This window comes from Elephas maximus, chromosome 4, assembly GCF_024166365.1.
Source record: "Elephas maximus indicus isolate mEleMax1 chromosome 4, mEleMax1 primary haplotype, whole genome shotgun sequence".
Classification (NCBI taxonomy): domain Eukaryota; kingdom Metazoa; phylum Chordata; class Mammalia; order Proboscidea; family Elephantidae; genus Elephas; species Elephas maximus.
The window spans coordinates 57,766,498-57,788,715 of NC_064822.1; the positions used below are offsets into that span (position 1 = coordinate 57,766,498).

Consider the following 22,218-nt stretch of genomic DNA (forward strand, 5'->3'; position numbering starts at 1 on the left):
GAATTGTCTCCAACACATGGTGACCTTATGTATAACAAAACAAAATGCTGCCCCATCCTGTACCATCCTCACGATTACTGGTATGCTCGAGCCCATTGTTGCAGCTATTGTGTCAGTTCATCCCGATGAGAGTTTCCCTCTTTTTTGCTGACTCTGCTTTTCTAAAAATGATTTTTTTTAATAGTAGGTGACATTTTTTAGTGTATTTGGGCAGTGTGCCAAATGTCTTATATACATGATCTTACTTAAACTTTATAACAGCCCTGTGAGTTGGGATCATTGTTATGTTTATTTTACAGGTGGAGAAACTAGTACTAAAAAAGGTTGACTTCTTGCCTGACTGCAGCACGTTGAATTATTTAATATGACCTTTCCAGCCATTCATGGTCTTGTGACATCCACAAAAATATTGGGTGGGACTATGAAAATAGGATGCTTGTGGCCCACCAAGGGGATTGGACAAGCTGCTAATAATGCAAGGTGCATGGAACCCTTGTGGGGTGGCTAATGCAAATAAGGTATATGGAGCCCTTACAAGGGACTGGTCTGTTTGCCACTCTGTTAGACTTAAAGAGAGGCAATCCCAGAAGCAAAAAGGGAGACTTCATTACCATCAAGGAGAGCCTGGAGCAAAGTGCATCCTTTGGACCTGGCATCTCTGTGCTGAGAACCTCCTAGATCCAGGAGACAGAGAGAGAGCTGTAACACTGGAGACCACAAAAAGCAGCAGCAGAGAAATGGTGGCAGCAGAACCAGGAGACTGGCATGAGACAGCACAGTGGGCTTCTCGGCCCACAGAGCGAGGTGGCTACAGTGGGTATGCGTACCCATAGAGCTAGAGAGCTGAGTGCCTTTGGGCCAAGGCCTCCTGGAGGAGTGCAGTAGTGCTTCCGGACGCTTACCGGTGAAGCTAAAGAACTTTGTAACACTTGCCTGAGCGGGGCAGAAGCCAGGCTGAGGGGCCGAGGACAAGAAACTGAGGGCCAGAGAGAAATCTGCCTGTGGACATGGCCGAGAAGTCCTGACCAAAGAACTTTATCCTGAGTCATTCCTGATCCTGAATTATAACCTGTTACTTCCTTAATAAACTCCATAACTGTGGGTACAGTCTGTGAGTTCTGTGTGGCGATTGCAATGAATTATCAAACCCAGCAGAGAAGTAGAGAGTGCTGTGGGAGGGATGGCTGGTGTCAGAATTGATAAAAAGTTGGAGAATGGAGGTATATTTGACCTTTACCCCATAGAAATGAGCCTTGGGCTGATGATCTTGATTCTGTCTCCTCCCTGTTGTGAAGTTAGATGAGGTCAGACATCGCCATGTCATTTTTACACTAACCAAGGATCCATGGCTGGTTAGTAGTGGAGCAGGGATTCATGCCAATTTCTGTGGCTTGTCTATAGCCTCTATATGCAATCTTAAAATCCTTCGTAAGAGATGCATAGCATTTTAGACTTTTCGCCTCTGTCCTCTGAACTTGGTTCATTGTATTGCTTCTCTTCTCTTCTGTTCAAGACCACCAAGATTTTTATGATACCTTCCAAAGGAGCCTCTAATTATCTAGTATGAGCTTTCGATCTCTCCAACTGATGCCATCTTATGAACAGTTGTAAGTGGGACTTTTTAAAGGGCAGCTCTGTCCAGATCACACCTCAGTTTAGAAACCTCAGTGGCTGAATATTGAATAAAAAGCAGTCCTCTCGCTCTGGCATTCTAAGCTCTAGAAAAGAGCTTGTACGTCAGCCAAAGGACTGAGTATGGGCACTTTGCTCCACCGTGGAATACTGGCTGCTTTCTGTGCCCACATCCATGCTCACCTGGTGTCCGTGCTGCTTCCTCCTCCCAACAGAAGCAGAAGGCTGGGACTGTTCTACGTGTTTTATGTAAACAGTATCGGTTTGCACCACGACTATACATAATGTCACATTCCTTTTCTTTCTGAATCAAACCAATATGTCCCAAGATCAACCCTCCAAAAAACCTATGTCATTTTTTTTCTAGAGCCCCAACTTTATCTGAGACAGGAAAAGAGCTTTAGGATTTTATAAGTGTCCTCAAAAGGAGTCTTTAGTCCATAGTCACTCTTTTGGGGGTTGTTGCCCATGACACATGAGGTCATTTGAAGGGGTGCAGTAGTGTTTTTTGTATGCTAAGCTTGAGTAATGGGCTTAGTTACACTCAGTTGGCTCATAGACAGTCAGGGTACAATATAGGCTAAGAACATGGGCTCTGGACTTAAAATTCGCATGTCAGAGCTTCTACTATTTATGGTCATAGGACCATGGACAAATAGCCCCTCTGCTTAAGTTTTCCCAGTCTCTAAGGTGTGAGTATCAATACTGTCTCCTCATGCTCTTATTATGAAGACTAAAGGACATACACAATTTAGGATAATACCTAGCAGGTAGCAAGAGCTCAATAAAAGGTAGGTAATATTCTTTCCCCATTCAGCGGTCTTACCCTAACTAGGGATGCTGTGGGGTGTATAAGAGCAGAAACCCCATTATTCCCTAAAGTTAGGGCCCTTCCATGTCTGCCAGCTGTATGAGCATCTCTCCCTAGGGACCATCTGGTGACTCTTGGTTGCTCAACCTCTCATAGTATCAGTTTCCTCATCTGTAAAATGTGAGTACAATGTGACTTGCAGGGTGTTGGGTAAGTACTGTACACATTCAATATACATCCTAGCACATAATGAATTTGAGGATCAAATGAATCAGGAATGTAATGTGCTTAGCATAGTATCTAACGTGAATGTCAACCACCACCATCATTGTAGTCCTTATCATCATCATCATATCAGACCTCACATAGCATACTCCTTAAACATTGCAATGGCTAATGTATATTGGATAACTAGTGCATTTAATTTGTAAAACTACCAATAAAGGGAAGTCTTTAGCACTTGGCCAGAAGTTTTATGTATATGCAATTCTTCTCTAAAACCCATTTCTAAATAGTTGATTCCCATGGTTTTGCAGCTATTGATAACTAAATATATTAAGAATATGCTTCCCAGGGCTGACTGAGTGATACAGGGTTTTGATCAACCTTACTTGGGAAGCAGATAATTCTTCATGACAGAAGTGACATTTTCAATTTATTGTTGTTAGGTACCTTCAAGTCGCTCTGACTCAAAGCAACCTTATGTATAACAGAATGAAATGTGGCCTGGTCCTGTGCCATCCTCACAATTATTGCCATGTTTGAGCTTATTGTTGCAGCCACTGTATCAATCCCATCTCATTAAGGGTCTCCCTCTTTTTTGCTGACCCGCTACTTTAATGAGCACGATGTCCTTCTCTAGCAATCGGTCTCTCCTGAAAATGTGTCCAAAGTAAGCAAGATGAAGTCTCACTATCCTTGCTTCTAAGGAGCATTCTGTCTGTCCTTCCTCCAAGACTGATTCATTTGTTCTTCTGGCAGTCCACGTGTTATGGATTGAATTGTGTCCCCCAAAAATGTGTATCAACTTGGCTAGACCATGATTCCCAGTATTGTGTGGCTGTCCACCATTTTGTGATCTGATGTGATTTTCCTATGCGTTGTAAATCCTACTTCTATAATGTGAATGAGGCAGGATTAGAGGCAGTTATATTAATGAGGCAAGACTCATTCTACAGGCTTAGGTTGTATCTTGCATCAATCTCTTTTGAGATATAAAAGAAAGAAGGGAGGAGAGAGGGAGCACCAAGCATGAAGAACCAGGAGGGGAGCAAATCCTTTGGACCTTTGGACCCTGCTCGGAGAAATTCTTAGACCAGGGGAAAATTGATGACAAGGACTTTACCCCAGAGCTGACAGAGAGAGAAGGGCTTCCCTTGGAGCTGGCACCCTGAATTTGGACTTATACCCTCCTACACTGTGAGAGAATAATTTCTGTTTGTTGAAGCCATCCACTTGTCGTATTTCTCTTATAGCAGCACTAGATAACAAAGACACCGTGGTATATTAAATATTCTTCACCAGCACTACAATACAAATGCATCAGTTCATCTTTGGTCTTCCTTTTTTATTGTCCAACTTCTGCATGCATATGAGGCAGTTGAAAATACCATGGCTTGGGTTAGACACTCCTTAGTCATCAAAGTGACATCTTTGCTTTTTAAGATTTTAAAGAGATCTTTTGCTGCAGATTTGTCCAGTGCAATATGTCAATTGATTTCTTGACTGCTGCTTCCATGGGCATTGATTGTTGATTCAAGTAGAATGAAATCCTTAACAACTTCGATTTCTTCACTATTTTCAGTAGGCAAGAAATTACATGTGTTGTGACTTTGAAGTAGAAGAAAAAGTTAAAATGCAGGGGCAGGATATTAGGAATGTGTTCAGGGAATAATCCAAGTTGACTGGATCATAGAATACAGAAAAGTTTAGTGTGTGCTGACACTGTGATAAGGTACATGTAGAAGAAACAGTGATAGCTTACCCATTGGCCATTTGTTGAGCTTTCAGTTGTACTTCAGCACATTCTGATACAATATAAAGATAGGTCAAGATTCAAATAACACTTTCTATAAAAAGACTGAATTCCTACTTCAAGGGGCTACAGTCTGAAATTGTGTAAAGAGTATACATTTTGGATTCAGGCAGCTTTACAACTTGAGCAAGTTTTTGTAAGCCTCTGAAGCTCAGTTTCCTTATTCTTAAAATCAGAATTATTAATACCCACCAGTCAGAGTTGTTGGAGGATTAGATAACACGTATAGCACACAGAATAATATCTGACATTCAATAGATGTCCCGGTTATGTTTGTTGTGTTCTTTTCTCATTTTCACACATTATAATAATCCCACATGCTAGAAAGAGAGATGCGTAAGAATACTATGCAGACAAAAGTTCTTATCTGGGCAAACTACCTTCAGGTCTCAGTAAGGAAAGCCGTTTCAGAAGTTAAGGAATAGACAACATTGTTTAAACTGAAGACTTAAAAGAATCTGAAGGGACCCTCAGGAGCCAAGATGGTGGAATAGACAGACGATTCCAGCGAGCCCTCTTTATAACAAAGACCTGAAAAACAAGTGAAACGAGTATGTTTATGACAAGCTAGGAACCCTGAGCATCAAAGGCAAGCTTAGAAAACGAACTGAGGGGCAGGGGGAGGAAGAGATGGTTCAGAAGCAGAGAGGAGTTACTGGACCTGAATCATGGGAAGCCCTCAGGCACCATTCCCAGAGTGGCTGCAGCGGGCTGGTACTAGCGTTCCGTCACAGCTTCCTCAGGGAGAAGCAGCCAGCCACACAGCCTACTCACACCTCCGGAGCCTGAGGAGAATGGCACTCTTGGCAAAAGCTAAGTACTTCTGTGTATTTTACCACGCCTCCCACTCCCAAGCCAGCTTCAGCGGCTGATTTCCCTGGGCCTGAGATAGGCACTGTTGAACACCTAGAGCCATTTTCCCAGCCTTGGAGAAGGAAAAAATTTTCATTTGGTGGAAAAGATAATTTGCCATCTCCACTAACCAGGGGAGCTCAGGTCAGAAGAGGCTCTTGTCCAGGCATAAATGGCCTGTGGACTTTGAGTACATGTCCCCTCTGCATGGACTTGTGTGGGCCACTTGTGTGGAGAATAGGCCCTTGTTGGCAGATTCCAACCATTTCAGCTGTGTGGTGGAGAGGCAGGTGTTTGATGCTTCACATTGCTTTGCTTATTAAACAGGGTCCTCACCTACCCACATCAGGGGGCTAAAGACTGGGAGCTCCACTCAGGTCACCCAGCCACCCGCGATGGATCCAAAGATAACTGGTACCTCCCAGTCCTTACAACCAAAAACATTGGGTGCCCGTGGTCTGTCTGCAGAACCCACCACCTGCATGCCCTAGGGAACAGGGACGTGCTTTGCTCAGAGAAACTCGGGGGTCATTTCTCAGCCTCCTGCCTTGTTCAGAGCGTGACACCCTGCTGCAACCAGATACCGGTACCTACACCAATCACCCCTGCCCCTCTAAGACTGTAGGACAGAGCCTGTACCACATACTTGATGATCAGCTACCTGGACACCTGAGCTGAATTCATACAAGAAAACTGAATGGACTCCTAGACTGATATATCTGATAACAGCTCTAGCCATCTGGAGACAGGACATCAGAGCTCCAAAGGTGAAAATAATCAAGCTAGCTCACTCAAGCAACACATTTGGGCACATCAAAACAAAACAAAGCAAGAAGCTACGACACAGTAAGCAAACATAAATTAATAACTTATAGATGGCTCAGAGACAACAGTCAATATCAAGTCACATACATAAACAGACCATGATCACCTCAACAAGCTCTCAAAACACAGAATCAAGGCATCTTCTAGACGAAAATGCATTCCTGGAATTACAAGAGGCAAGATACAAAAGTTTTATATACAGAACCCTTCAAGACATCAGGAAGGTAATGAGGCAGTATGCAGAACAAGCCAAGGAACACACAGATAAAGCAATTGAAGAAATTAGAAAGATTATTCAGGAACATAATGAAAAATTTAATAAACTAGAAAAATCCATAGGCAGCAATCAGAAATTCAGAAGATTAACAATAAAATTATAGAAGTAGACAATTCAATAGAAAGTCAGAGGAGCAGAATTGAGCAAGTAGAAGCCAGAATTCCTGAACTTAGAGATAAATCACTTGGCACTAATATATTTGAAGAAAAATCAGATAAAAGAATTTTAAAAAATGAAGAAACCTTAAGAATCATGTGGGACACTATCAAGAGAAATAATCTACCAGAATGGGGAGGGATACCGGAAAATACAGAGAGAATTGTTGAAGATTTGTTGGCAGAAAACTACCCTGATATCATAAAAGATAAGAAGATATCATCCAAGATTCCCATTGAACTCCACATAAGGTAGATGTTAAAAGAAAGTCACCAAGACATATTATAATCAAACTTGCCAAAACCAAGGATAAAGAGAGAATTTTAAGAGCAGCTAGGGATAAATGAAAAGTCACCTACAAAAGAGAACCAATAAGAATAAGCTCAGACTATTCAGCAGAAACCATGCAGGCAAGAAGGAAATGGGTGACTTATTTAAAAAATTGAAGGAAAAAAAATGCCAGCCAAGAATCATATATCCAGCAAAACTGTCTCTTAAATATGAAGGTGAAATTACGACATTTACAGATAAAGAGAAGTTTAGAGAATTTGTAAAAACTAAAGAAAGCAAAACTACAAGAAATACTAAAGGGCGTTCTTTGGTTAGAAAATCAATAATATCAGGTATCAAGCCAAGACTAGAACACTGGGCAGAGCAATCAGAAGTCAACCTGGACAGGGAAATAAAAAAAAAAAAGAAAGCAAGATTAAAAAAAAAAAAAGCTCAAAACAGAGTAACAGCGAAGTTATATAAAAGAACACAACATTAAAACAATAAAGAGGGACTAAGAAATGTAATCATAGACCTTCCATATGGAGTGGAAGATAAGGCGATACAAAGAAATAAAAGTTAGGTTTAAATTTAGAAAAATAGGGGTAAATAATAAGGTGACCACCAGGGAGAGAAACTATCCTACTCATAAAAATAAAATGCAAGAAAAAAATAGAGACTCGGCAGAAACAAAATCAACAACGAATATGAGGAAAGGACAATACCTAAAGATAATCTACTGAGCACATAAAATTAAGTGGGAAAAAGAAACTGTCAATGACACACAAAAAAGACATCAAAATGATAGCACTAAATTCGTACTTATCCATAATTATGCTGAATGTAAATGGACTAAATGCACCAATAAAGAGACAGACAGTGGCAGAATGGATTAAAAAACATGATACATCTATATGCTGCATACAAGAGACACACCTTAGACTTAGGGACATAAACAAAGTAAAACTCAAAGGATGGAAAAATATATATCAAGCAAACAACAATCAAAAAAGAGCAGGAGTGGCAGTATTAATTTCTAGCAAAATAGACTTAAAGTTAAATCAATCATAAAGGATAAGGAAAGACACTATATATAATTAAAGGGACAATATACCAAGAAGATATAACCATATTAAATATTTATGCACCCAGTGACAGGGCTGCAAGATACATAAAACAAACTCTATCAGTATTGAGAAGTGAGATAGACAGCTCCACAATAATAGTAGGAGACTTCAACACACTACTTTCAATGAAGGACAGGACACCCAGAAGGAAGCTCAATACAGACATGGAAGATCTAAATGACACAATCGACCAATTTGACCTCATAGACATATACAGAACACTCCACCCAACAGCAACCAAGTATACTTTCTTTTCCAGTGCACGTAGAACATTCCCTAGAAGAGACCACATATAAGGTAAAAAAGCTAGCCTTAGCAGAATCCAAAACATTCAAATATTACAAAGCATCTTCTCTGATCATAAGGCCATAAAAGTGGAAATCAATAACAGAAAAATCAAGGAAAAGAAATCAAACACTTGGAAACTGAACAATACCGTGCCCCAAAAAGACTGGATTGTAGAAGACGTTAAGGATGGAATAAAGAAATTCAGAGAATCTAATGAGAATGAAAACACTTCTTATTAGAACCTTTGGGACACAGCAAAAGCAGTGCTCAGAGGTCAATTTATATCAATAAATGCACACATCCAAAGAGAAGAAAGGGCCAAAATCAAAGAAGTGTCCCTACAACGTGAACAAATAGAGAGCAACAAAAGAAATCCTCAAGCACAAAAGAAAACAAATAATAAAAATTAGAGCAGAACTAAATGAAATAGAAAACAGAAAAACAATTGACAGAATTAAGACCAAAAGCTGGTTCTTTGAAAAAATCAACAAAATTGATAAACCATTGGCCAAACTGACAAAAGAAAAACAGGAGAGGAAGCAAATAACCCAAATGAGAAATGAGATGGGCGATATTACAACAGATCCAACTGAAATCAAAAGAATCATATCAGATTACTATGAAAAATTGTACTCTAACAAATTTGAAAACCTAGAAGAAATGGATGATTTCCTAGAAACACACTACCTACCTAAACTAACACAAACAGAGGTAGAACAACTGAAGAGACCCATAACAAAAGAAGAGATTGAAAAGGTAGTGAAAAAACTCCCCACAAAAAAAAAGCCCTGGTCCAGCCGGCTTCACTGCAGAGTTCTACCAAACTTTAAGAGAAGAGTTAACACCACTACTACTAAAGGTATTTCAGAGCATAGACAAGGACCACTACTACTAAAGGTATTTCAGAGCATAGAAAAGGACGGAATACTCCCAAACTCATTCTATGAAGCCAGCATATCCCTAATACCAAAACCAGGTAAAGACACCACAAAAAAAGAAAATTACAGACCTATATTCCTCATGAACTTACATGCAGAAATCTTCAACAAAATTCTAGCCAATAGAATTCAACATGTCAAAAAAATAATTCACCATGACCAAGCGGGATTCATACCAGTATGCACTGGATGGTTCAATGTTAGAAAAACAATTAATGTAATCCATCACAAAATAAAACAAAAGACGAGAATCACAAGATTTTATCAATTGATGCAGAAAATGCATTTGATAAAGTACAACACCCATTCACGATAAAAACTCTCAGCAAAATAGGAATAGAGAGAAAATTCCTCAAGATAATAAAGGGCATTTACACAAAGCCAACAGCCAACATCATCCTAAATGGAGAGAGCCTGAAAGCATTCGCCTTGAGGACAGGAACCAGACAAGGATGCCCTTTATCACTGCTATTATTCAACATTGTGCTGGAGGTCCTAGTCAGAGCAATTAGGCTAGACAAAGAAATAAAGGGCATCCAGATAGGCAAGGAAGAAGTAAAAGTATCTCTACTTGCAGATGACATGATCTTATACACAGAAAACCCTAAGGGATCCTCAAGAAAACTACTGAAACTAAAAGAAAAGTTCGCCAGAGTATCGGGATACAAAATAAACATACAAAGATCAGTTGGATTCCTCTACACCAACAAAAAGAACATCAGAGAGGAAATCACCAAATCAATACCATTTACAGTAGCCCAGAAGAAGATAAAATACTTAGGAATAAATCTTACCAGCTATGTAAAAGACTTATACAAAGAAAACTACAATACACTTCTGCAAGAAACCAAAAGAGACCTACATAAGTGGAAACACATACCTGACGGAAAGGAAGACTTAACATTATAAAAATGTCTATTCTACCAAAAACGATCTATACATTTCATGAAATTCTGATCCAAATTCCAAGGACATTCTTTAATGAGATGGAGAAGCAAATCACCAACTCCATATGGAAGGGAAAGAGGCCCCGGAGAAGAAAAGCATTACTGAAAAAGAACAAAGTGGGAGGCCTTACTCTACCTGATTTTAGAACCTATTATACTGCCATAGCAGTCAAAACAGCCTGATACTGGTACAACAACAGATACGTAGACCAATGGAACAGAATTGAGAATCCAGACATAAATCTATCCCCATATGGGCAGTTGATATTTGACAAAGGCACCAATACAGTTAAATGGGGAAAAGACAGTCTTTTTAACAAATGGTGCTAGCATAACTGGATATCCATCTGCAAAAAAATGAAACAAGGCCCATACCTCACTCCATGCACAAAAACGAGCTCAAAATGGATTAATGACCTAAATATAAAATCTAAAACGATAAAGATCATGGAAGAAAAAATAGGGACAACGTTAGGAGCCCTAATACATGGCATAAACAGTATACAAAACATTACTGCCAATGCAGAAGAGAAACTAGACAACTGGGAGCTCCTAAAAATCAAACAACTGTGCTCATCTAAAGACTTCACCAAAAGAGTAAAAAGATTATCTACAGACTGGGAAAAAGTTTTTAGCTATGACATTCCTGATCAGTGTCTGATCTCTAAAATCTACATGATACTGTAAAAACTCAACTGCAAAAAGACAAATAACCCAATTAAAAAATGGGCAAAAGATATGAATAGACACTTTCCTAAAGAAGACATTCAGGTAGCTAACAGATACATGAGGAAATGCTCACGATCATTAGCCACTAGAGTAATGCAAATCAAAACTACAATGAGATTCCATCTCACTCCAACAAGGCTGGCATTAATCTAAAAAACAAAAAATAATAAATGCTGGAGAGGTTGTGGAGAGACTGGAACACTTATACACTGCTGGTGGGAATGTAAAATGGTACAACCACTTTGAAATTGATTTGGCGCTTCCTTAAAAAGCTAGAAATAAAACTACCATACCATCTGGCAATCCCATTCCTTGGAATATATCCTAGAGAAATAAGAGCCTTTACACAAACAGATATATGTACACCCCATTGCAACACTGTTTACAATAGCGAAAAGATGGAAGCAACCGAAGTGCCCATCAACGGATGAATGGATAAATAAATTATGTTATATTCACACAATGGAACACTACGCATTGATAGAGAGCAATGATGAATCTATGAAACATTTCCTAACATGGAGGAATCTGGAAGGCACTATGCTGACAGAAATTAGCCAGTTGCAAAAGGACAAATATTGTATAAGACCACTAGTATAAGATCTTGAGAAATAGTTTAAACAGAGAAGAAAATATTCTTTGATGGTTTTGTGACGGGGGAGGGAGGGAGGGTGGAAGATGGTTATTCACTAATTAGATAGTAGAGAAGAACTACTTTAGGTGACAAGAAAGACAACACCACAATACAAGTGAGGTCAGCACAATTGGACTGAACCAAAAGCAAAGAAGTTTCCTGAATAAACTGAATGCTTTGAAGGCCAGCGTAACAGGGGAGGGGGTTTGGGGACCATGGTTTCAGGAGACATCTAAGTCAATTGGCATAATAAGATCTATTAAGAAAACATTCTGAATCCCACCTTGGAGAGAGGCGTCTGGGTTCTTAAACACTAGCAAGCGGCCATCTAAGATGCATCAATTGGTCTCAACACACCTGGATCAAAGGAGAATGAAGAACACCAAGGACACAAGGTAATTATGAGCCCAAGAGACAGAAAGGGCTACATGAACCAGAGACTACATCAGCCTGAGACCAGAAGACGTAGATGATTCCCGGCTACAACCAATGACTGCCCTGACAGGGACAGCAACAGAGAGCCCCTGAGGGAGCAGGAGAGCAGTGGGTTGTGGAGCCCAAATTCTCAGAAAGAGACCAGACTTAATGGTCTGACTGAGACTAGAAGGACCCCAGTGGCCCCTAGACCTTCTGTTAGCCCAAGACAGGAACCATTCCCAAAGCCAACTCTTCAGACAGGGATTGGACTGGAGTATGGGATAGAAATGATACTGGTGAAGAATGATCTTCTTGGCTCAAGTAGACACATGAGACTATGTTGGTATCTCCTGTCTGGAGGGGAGGTGAGAGAGCAGAAGGGGTCAGAAGCTGGCCGAATGGACACGAAAATAGAGAGTGGAGGGAAGGAGTGTGCTGTCTCATTGTTAGTTGTTAGTTGCCATTTGAGTCAGTTCCGACTCATAGCGACCCTATGGACAACAGAACGAAACACTGCCGGATCCTGTGCCGTCCTTACAATTGTTGTTATGCCTGAGCCCATTGTTGTAGCCACTGTGTCAATCCACCTCGTTGAGGGTCTTCCTCTTTTCCGCTGACCCTGTACTTTGCCAAGCATGATGTCCTTCTCCAGAGACTGATCCCTCCTGACAACATGTTCAAAGTATGTAAGATGCAGTCTCGCCATCCTTGCTTCTAAGGAGCATTCTGGTTGTACTTCTTCCAAGGCAGATTTACTCTTTCTTCTGGCACTCCATGGTATATTCAATATTCTTTGCCAACACTACAATTCAAAGGCATCAATTCTTCTTTGGTCTTCCTTATTCATTGTCCAGCTTTCACAGGCATATGATGCGATTGAAAATACCATGGCTTGGGTCAGGCACACCTTAGTATTCAAGGTGATGCTGTCTCATTAAAAAAAAAAACAAACCAAACCCAGTGCCGTCGAGTTGATTCTGACTCAAAATGACCCTATAGGACAGAGTAGAATTGCCGCATAGTTTCCAAGGAGCGCCTGGTGGATTCAAACTGCCGACCCTTTGGTTAGCAGCCATAGCACTTAACCATTGCACCACCAGGGTTTCCGCTGTCTCATTAAAAAAAAAAAAAGGAGACAATTAGGAGTATATAGAAAGGTGTATATAAATTTTTGTATGAGAGACTGACTGGATTTGTAAACTTGCACTTAAAGCACAATAAAAATAAAAACGAAAAGAAAGAAATTGAAGTTTTACCAACTTCTGCAGTCTGAAATTGATCGAACATGCACTGATAATTACTGGTGATCGGAATGAGAAAGTTGGAAACAAAGAAGAAGGATCAGTTTGAAAATATGACCACAGTGACAGAAACAATGCTGGAGATTACATGATTGAATTTTCCAAGACCAATGACTTCATCGCAAATACCTTTTTCTAGCAACATAAACAGTGACTATACACATGGACCTCGCCAGATGGAATACACAGAAATGAAATCGACTACATCTGTGGAAACAGATGATGGAAAAACTCAATATCATCTGTCAGAACAAGGCCAGGGGCCAACTGCAATCAGACCATCAATTATTTATATGCAAGTTCAAGCTAAAACTGAAGAAAATTAGAACCAGTCCACAAGAGCCAACGTATGGCCTTGAATATATCCCACCTGAATTCAGAGACCATCTCAAGAGTAGATTTTATGCATCGAACTCTAGTGCCCAAAGACCAGACGGGTTGTGGAATAACATCAAGGATATTATACGTGAAGGAAGCAAGAGGTCATTAAAAAGGCAGGAGAGAAAAAAAAAAACATAAAACGATGTCAGAAGAGACTCTGAAACTTGCTCTGGGACGTCAAGTAGCCAAAGCAAAAAGAAACAATGAAGAAGAGTTGGACAAAAGGTTTCATATGGCAGCTCAAGAAAACGAAATAAAGTATTATGATGACATGTGCAAAGACCTGAAGACAAAATCAAAGGGGAAGAACACACTCAGCATTTCTCAAGCTGAAAGAACTGAAGAAAAAATTCAAGCCCCAAGTTGCAATACTTAAGAATTCTATGGGGACTATATTAAACGATGCAGGAAGCAACAAAAGAAGATGGAAGGTGTCATGGACTGAATTACGTTCCCCCAAAAACGTGTGTATTAATTTGGCTGGGTCATGATTTCCAGTATTGTGTGGTTCTCCTCAATTTTGTGATTGTAATTTTATGATAAAGAGAATTAGGGTGGGATGTAACACCCTTGCTCAGGTCACATCCACAATCCAATGTAAAGGCAGTTTCCCTGGGGCATGGCATGCAGCACCTTTTATCTCTCAAAAGATAAAAAGAAAAGGGAAGCAAACAGAGAGTCGGCGACCTCATACCACCAAGAAAGCAGCACTGGGAGCAGAGTGTGTCCTTTGGACCTGAGGTTCCTGTGCTGAGATGCTCCTAGACCAAGGGAAGACTGATGACAAGGACCTTCCTCCAGAGCCGACAGAGAGAGAAAGCCTTCCCCTGGAGTTGGTGCCTGAATTTGGACTTCTAGCCTACTGCACTGTGAGAGAATAAACTCTTTGTTAAAGCCATCCATCCACTTGTGGTATTTCTGTTATAGCAGCACTAGATGACTAAGGCAGAATTTGGTACCGAGAGAGTGGGGTGCTGCTCTAACAGATACCCAAAATGTGGAAGCAGTTTTAAAACTGTGAATGACAGAGAAGCAGCAGTGACAGAGGGCCAGCAGCAGTAGAGAGCTGGCAGCAGCAAAACCAGGAGACCAGCACCGGACAGCGCTGGAGCCAACCCAGGGAGCGAGAGAGCTGAATGCTTGTGCGTGGGAGGCTTCTGGCGGAGTGGGGTGCCTCTGGGCACTTATCGGTGGAGCTACAGAGCTTTGGAACACTTGCCCCAGAAGGGCAGATGCAAGCGTGAGGCCCAAAGAGCCAAGAGGCCAAGAAACCAGGAAACAGAAGCTGAAGAAACAAGGAACACAAGAAGTCGAGCTGCCTCAGTCTCAAAAGGTATAGCCACGACGTCGGGGTTTCAAAGGGTGGAGTCCCAGCCTCTGGTGTTTCTAAGGTGGAGTCACCACTCAGATGGACTAGGAGAATGGTGCACCTAAAGCTGAGGGAGCAGAGTTGCTGTCCCAGTTGGCCTGGAAGGCAGAGCTGAAGCCCTGGACTGAGGGGCCGCCGTTCAGTATCTAGACAGTGTTGCCGATACCTAGAGTCTGGAGGGCAGGGCCATTCTGTAAATTGTCTCAGAGAATACAGGATTATTTTCAAAGCTTTGAGGGCTAATGTAATGTGTTCTGTTGACTTGCTTGCTGCCTCTTATCCCTTCTTTTCCTCCAGTTTCTTCCATTTGTAATAGAAATGTCTAGCTTGTGCTTGCTCTGCCATTGTACCCTTGAAAGCAGATAACTTGTATTCTAGATTTCACAGATGAAGAGGAATTTTTAGATTTTGGACTTGGAGTTAAGACTCCTGCTATGATATGATGGGGTGAATATGTTTTGCATGTTGCAAGGATGTGATTTTTGGGGGGCCAAAGAGTGGAATGTCATGGATTGAAGTATGTCCCCCCAAAAATGTATGTATCAATTGGGCTGGGCCATGATTCCTGATATTATGTGATTTTCCTATATGTTGTAAAGGCTGCGTCTATGATGTTAATGAGGGAGGATGGGCAGCAGTTGTGTTATCGAGGAAGGACTCAGCCTATAGGACTGGATTGTGTCTTGAGGCAATCTCTTGAGATACAAAAGAAAGAAGCAAGCAGAGAGACAGGGGAACCTCATACCACCAAGAAAGCAGCACCGGGAGCAGAGTGCATCCTTTGGACCTGAGTTTCCTGTGCTGAGATGCTCCCAGACCAAGGGAAGACTGATGACAAGGACCTTCCTCCAGAGCCGACAGAGAAAGAAAGCCTTCACCTGGAGCTGGCGCCTGAATTTGGACTTCTAGTCTACCGGACTGTGACAGAATAAAATTCTATTTGTCAAGGCCATCCACTTGTGGTATTTCTGTTACAGCAGCACTAGATGACCAAGACAGAAGGAATACACAGAATCACTATACCAAAAAGAATTGGTCCACGTTCAACCATTTCAGGAGGTAACATATGATCAGGAACCGATGGTACTGAAGGAAGAAGTCCAAGGTGCACCAAAGGCACTGGTGAAAAACAAGGCTCCAGGAATTGATGGAATACCAACTGAGATGTTTCAACAAATGGATGCAGCACTGGAAGTGCTCGCTTGTCTACGCCAAGAAATTTGGAAGACAGCTACCTGGTCAACCAACTGGAAGAGATTCATATTTATGTCTATTCCCAAGAAAGATGATCCAAATGAATGCAGAAATTATCGAACAATATCATTAATATCACATGCCAGCAAAATTTTGCTGAAGATCATTCAAAAGCAGCTGTGGCAGTGTATCAACAGGGAACTCCCAGAAATTCAAGCCAGATTTAGAAGAGGACGTGGAACCAGGGATATCATTGCTGACGTCAGATGGATCCTGATTGAAAGCAGAGAATACCAGAAAGATGTTTACCTCTGTTTTACTGACTACGCAAAGGCATTCAACTATGTGGATCATAATAAATTATGGATAACATTGCAAAGACTGGGACATCATTTCAGGAGGTAGCATATGATCAAGAACCAATGGTACTGAAGAAAGAAGTGTAAGGTGTACTATACGCACTGGCAAAAAACAAGTCCCCAGAGACTGACAGAATACCAAGTGAGATGTTTCATCAAATGGATGCAGCACCAGAAGTGTTCACTTGTCTATGTCAAGAAATTTGGGAGAAAGCTACCTGGCCAACTGACTGGAAGAGATGCATACTTATGCCTTTTCCCAAGAAAGGTGATGCAACCGAATGGGGAAATTATCAAACAATATCATTAATATCACACACAAGCAAAATTTTGCTGAAGATCATTCAGAAACGGCTGCAGCAGTATATCAACAGGGAACTGCCAGAAATTCCGGCTGGTTTCAGAAGAGGACATGGAACCAGGGATATCATTGCTGATATCAGATGGATCCTGGCTGAAAGCAGAGAATACCAGAAGGATGTTTACCTGTGTTTTATTGACTATGCAAAGGCATTCAACTTTGGATCATAACAAATTATGGATAACATTGCGAAGAATGGGAATTCCAGAACACTTCATTGTGCTCACAAGGAACCTGTACATAGATCAAGAGGCAGTCATTCAAACAGCACAAGGGGATACTGCACAGTTTAAAGTCAGGAAAGGTGTGTGTCAGGGTTGTATCCTTTCACCAGGCTTATTCAGTATGTATGCTGAGCAAATAATCTGAGAAACTGGAGTATATGAAGAAGAACAGGGCATCAGGATGGAAGAAGACGCATTAACAAACTGCATTATGGGATGACACAACCTTGCTTGCTGAAAATGAACAGCACTTGAAGCACTTACTGATGAAGATCAAAGCACAGCCTTCGTTATGGATTACACCTCAACATAAGGAAAACAAAAATCCTCACAACTGGACCAGTAAGCAACAGCATAATAAACAGAAAATATTGAAATTATCAAGGATTTCATTTTACTTGAATCCACAGTCAACACCTATGGAAATCAAACGATGCATTGCATTGGGAAATTTGCTGCAAAATATCTCTTTAAAGTGTTAAAAAGCAAAGATGTCACCTTGAAGACTAAGTTGTGCCTGACCCAAGCCATGGTGTTTTCAATTGCTTCACATGCATGCAAAAGCTGGCCAACGAATAAGGAAGACCAAAGAAGAACTGATGCCTTTGAGTTATGGTGCTGGCGAAGAATGTTGAGTATAACATGGACTGCCAAAAGAACAAATCTATCTTGGAAAAAGAACAGTCAGAATGCTCATTAGGAGCAAGGATGGCAAGGTTTCATCTCACATACTTTGGGCATGTTATCAGGAGGGACCAATCTCCGAACAAGGACATCATGCTCAGTAAAGTAAGGGTCGATGAAAAAGAGGAAGACCCTTGTGATGGTTGGGATTGTGTATTGACCTGGCTGGGCCATGATTCTCAGTGTTTATATATAATCACTCCCATGATGGAATCTGCTGTGAGTAGCCAATCAGTTGAAGGGTAGTTTCCTTGAGGGTGTGGTCTGCATCCAAATATAACAGACATTCTGGCTTTTTGTTCGCTCTGGATTGTCCAGCTTCCTCTTGTTCACCTGACCTCTGGTTCTTGGGACTACTAGCAGCTTACCTGCCGATCTTGGGGTATATTGATTTTCACAGCCTGTGAGCGGGAGCCCTGCCCTCTAACCTGCTGATCTTGGGTTTGCCAGCCCCTCCAGCTACATGAATCAGGAGAAGTCTTGCGGTCTTGCCTCCAGTCTTGGGATTTGTCAATCTTCACAGCCTGTGAGCAAGAGCCCTGCTCTCTCACCTATCAATCTTGGGTTCACCACCCCTGTGACTATGTGAATCAGGAGAAGCCTCTATCCTGATCCATGGACTTGGGACGTTCCAGCCTCTTCAATTGTGTGAGCCACTTCCTTGATATAAATCTCTCTATATGTATGTATTTATACACTTTATTGGTTTTCCTTCTCTAGAGAGCCCAGCCTAAGACAGCCCTCAACAAGATGGACTGACACAGTGGCTGCAATAATGGGCTCAAGCTTAACAACAATTGTGAGGATGCTGCAGGGTCAGACAATGATTTGTTCTGTTGTGCTTAGGCTCACTGTGAGTTGGCACTGACTCGACAGCACCTAAGAACAACAACAAGCTTTCTCGTAAGAAACTAGAAAAAGAAGAGTAAATTCAACCCAAAGTAAATAGAAGGAAGAAAATAATAAACATAACACTGAGCATCAAGAAATAAAAAAAAGGAAAAACAATTATAGTAATTAATGAAACCACGAGCTGGTTCTTGAAAAGACCAATAAAATTGATAAGTTTCTAGCCAAACTAATTAAGAAAAAAAGAGAAGATAGAAATTACCCAAATCAGGAATGAATGAGGACATCACTACAGAGCCTACAAACAGCAAAAGCATGATGAAGGAATAGTATGAACAAGATTATGACAACAAATTCAACAGCTTAGATAAAATGAAAAATTTTCATGGAAGGCAAACATACCAAAGCTCACTTCAGAGTGAAGTATATAGTCCTGTATCTGTGAAAGAAACTGAATTTGTAGTTAAAAACTTTCCCACAGAGAAAATTCAAGGCCCAGATGACATCACTAATGAATTATACCAAACATTTAATAATTAAATAACATCCATTACATACAAGCCCTTCCAGAAAATCGAAGAGAAGTATATTAGTCAGGGTTCTGCAGAGAAAAAGAAAAGAATACATATTTTAAGAGATTTGTTTTAAGGAATTGCCTCATGTGAATGTAGGGGATGGCAAGTCTGAATTTTGTAGGGCAGGCCAGCAGGCTGGAAACTTGGCAGAATACTGCAGTTGATGCAGTCTTGAGGCAGAATTTATTCTTTGTGAAATTTCAGTTTTTGCTCTCAAGGCCTCCAATGGATTACATGAGGCCCACCCACATTATCAAGAGTAATCTCCTTTACTTAAAGTCAACTGACTATAGATGTTAATCACATCTACAAAACATCTTCAAACATCTAGATTAGTGTTTGATTATATAACAGGGTATTACAGCCTAGCCAAGTTGATATGTAAAATTAACCATCACAAGGAGGGAACAATTCCTGGCGACTTTTATAAGACAAGCTTTATCTTGATACCAAAACCAGACAAATACAAGAAGAGAAAACTACAGACCAATATTTATCATAAGCATAGATGCAAAAATCCCTACTAAAATTTAGCAAATCAAATCTGACAATATAAAATCAATTATGGGCAAGTGAACTTTATTCCAGGAATGCAAGATATGTTTAACATTTGAAAATCAATCAGTGTAATTCACCATATTAACAGACTAAAAAGGAAAAAAATCATGATTATCTCAGAATACATATGATATATATGTATATATATCCATATCAATATAGACATACTAGCAACAAATAAAAGGAAACTAAAATGAAAATACCATTTACCATAACATGAAAAGCATGAAATACTTAAGAATAAGTTTAACAAAATGCAAACATTGCTGAGAGAAATTAAAGAAGACTTACATAAATGAAAAGATATACCATGTTCATGAACTAAAAGATTCAATATTGTCAAGATGTCAATTCTCCCTCAAACTGATTTGTAGAGTCAACATAATCCAAACAGAAATTCCAGCAGGCTTTTCTTCAGAAATTCATAAGCTTATTCTAAAGTTTTTATGACAATACAAAGTATATAGAACAGTGTAAACAATTTTGAAAAAGAATAAAGTTAGAGGACTTACCCTGCCTATTTCAAGACTTACTGTATGTGTGGTATTGGTGTAATGATTGGCATATAGATCAATAAAACAGAATAGAAAGTCCATAAATAAACTGTCTTATATTTGGTGAATTGTTTTTTTGACAAAGATGCCAAGACAGTTGAATGGAAAGAAGATAATCTATTCAATAAATGGTCCTGGAACAGTTAAATATCCATATGCAAAAAAATGAACCTCAACTTTTATCTCACACTATATATAAAAATTAACTTGAAAAGGAACACAGACTTAATGTTAAAGCTAGAACTATATGATTTCTTGAAGAAAACATAGGAGGGAATATTTGTGACATTGAATTAGCCAAAGATTTTAAAAAGAGACCTGAAAATCACAAACTATATATTATAGATTGAATTGTGTCCCCCAAAAATGTATTGGCTTGTCTAGCCCATGATTCCAAGTATTGTGTGGTTGTCCACCATTTTGTGATCTGATGTGTTTATCTTATATGCTGTAAATCTTAACCTCTATGATGATAATGAGGCAGGATCAGGGGTAGTTATGTTAATGAGGCAGGACCCTATCTAAGGATTAGGGCATATCTTGAGTCAATCTCTTTCTAAATGTAAAAGAGAGAGGGGAGCAGAGAGGAGAGGGACCTCATAGCATGAAGAGAGAAGCTCCAGGAGCACAGCACATCCTTTAGACCCAGGGTCCCTTGACTGTGAAGCTCCTAGACCAGGGGAAAGATTGATTGCAAAGACTTTCCCCCAGAACTGACAGAGAAAGAAAGCATTCCCTGGGAGCGTGCACCCCGAATTTGGACTTCTAGCGTACTAGATTGTGACAGAATAAATTTGTTTGTTAAAGCCATCTAGGAAGAAGGACCTGGCAGTCTACTTCTGAAAAGCATTAGCCAGTGAAAATCTTATGAATAGCAGTGGAACATTGTCTGATATAGTGCTGGAAAATGAGCCCCCCAGGTTGGAAGGCGCTCAAGGGATGACTGGGGAAGAGCTGCCTCCTGAAAGTAGAGTCGACCTTAATGACATGGATGGAGTAAAGCTTTCGGGACCTTTATTTGCTCATGTGGCATGACTCAAAATGAGAAGAAACAGCTGCAAACATCCATTAATAACTGGAACATGAAATGTACGAAATATGAATCTAGGAAAATTGGAAATCATCAAAAATGAAATGGAACGCATAAACATCAATATCCTAGGCATTAGAGAGCTGAAATGGACTGCTATTGGCCATTTTGAATCAGACAATCATATAGTCTACTATGCTGGGAATGACAACCTGAAGAGGAATGGTGTTGCATTCATGGTCAAAAAGACCATTTCAAGATCCATCCTGAAGTGCAGTGCTGTCAGTGATAGGATAATATCCATACACCTACAGGGAAGACAAGTTAATCTGACTATTACTCAAATTTACGCACCAACCACTAGGGCCAAAGACGAAGAAACAGAAGATTTTTATCAGCTGCTGCAGTCTGAAATTGATCGAACATGCAATCAAGATGCATTGATAATTACTGGCGATTGGAATTTGAAAGTTGGAAACAAAGAAGAAGGATCAGTAGTTGGAAAATATGGCTTTGGTGAAAGAAACAATGCCAGAGATCAAATGATAGAATTTTGCAAGACCAACGACTCCTTCATTGCAAATACCTTCTTTCACCAATATAAACGGCGACTATACACATGGACCTCACCAGATGGAACACACAGAAATCAAATTGACTACATCTGTGGAAAGAGATGATGGAAAAGCTCAATATCATCAGTCAGAACAAGGCCGGGGCTGACATTGGAGCAGACCATCAATTGCTCATATGCAAGTTCAAGCTGAAACTGAAGAAAATCAGAGCAAGTCCACGAGAGCCAAAATATGACCTTGAGTATATCCCACCTGAATTTAGAGAC

The 22,218-nt window shown here is 40.3% G+C and overlaps 1 long non-coding RNA gene across 2 annotated transcripts in view; it reads left to right on the forward strand.

Moving 5' to 3' along the window:
• LOC126076537 (uncharacterized) overlaps positions 1–22,218 on the forward strand; it is a 59,336-nt gene that overhangs the window by 32,625 nt on the left and 4,493 nt on the right. Inside the window, exon 5 of one of the 2 annotated variants that reach the window (XR_007517482.1) lies at positions 300–3,978. The exons of the other annotated variant lie outside the window; for it this stretch is intronic. This is a non-coding gene — a long non-coding RNA (uncharacterized LOC126076537). Of the gene's footprint in view, positions 1–299; positions 3,979–22,218 lie in introns of those variants that run through there. 2 annotated transcript variants of the gene reach the window in all.